The sequence below is a fragment of the Cucurbita maxima genome, unplaced genomic scaffold (genome assembly GCF_002738345.1).
Source record: "Cucurbita maxima cultivar Rimu unplaced genomic scaffold, Cmax_1.0 Cma_Scf00395, whole genome shotgun sequence".
Classification (NCBI taxonomy): Eukaryota; Viridiplantae; Streptophyta; class Magnoliopsida; order Cucurbitales; family Cucurbitaceae; genus Cucurbita; species Cucurbita maxima.
This window is the reverse complement of record NW_019272411.1, coordinates 18,547-18,827: the sequence shown is the minus strand read 5'-3', so window position 1 is coordinate 18,827 and position 281 is coordinate 18,547.

Below are 281 nucleotides of genomic sequence, written 5' to 3'. Positions count from 1 at the left end.
CCTTCGGGATGGTGGATGGTCGGAACGACGACAAAGCGTGCAAGGTGGGGTGGAGTTGGGTGCCTTCGGGCGTCCAACATGAGCCTCGTCGAGCGTGCGGCGTTGTGGTGACGTCGTCGGGCCATCCTTGGGGCAGCCCTATGTTTTGAAGGCGTGTGGTGCCAGAACATGCTTGGTGGGGCGGAGTCAAACGACCGTGGGCGTGCGACATGAGACTAGTTGGGCATGGAATGTCGCCTTCTAACTTGTGCTGCCTTCGGGATGGTGGATGGTCGGAACGA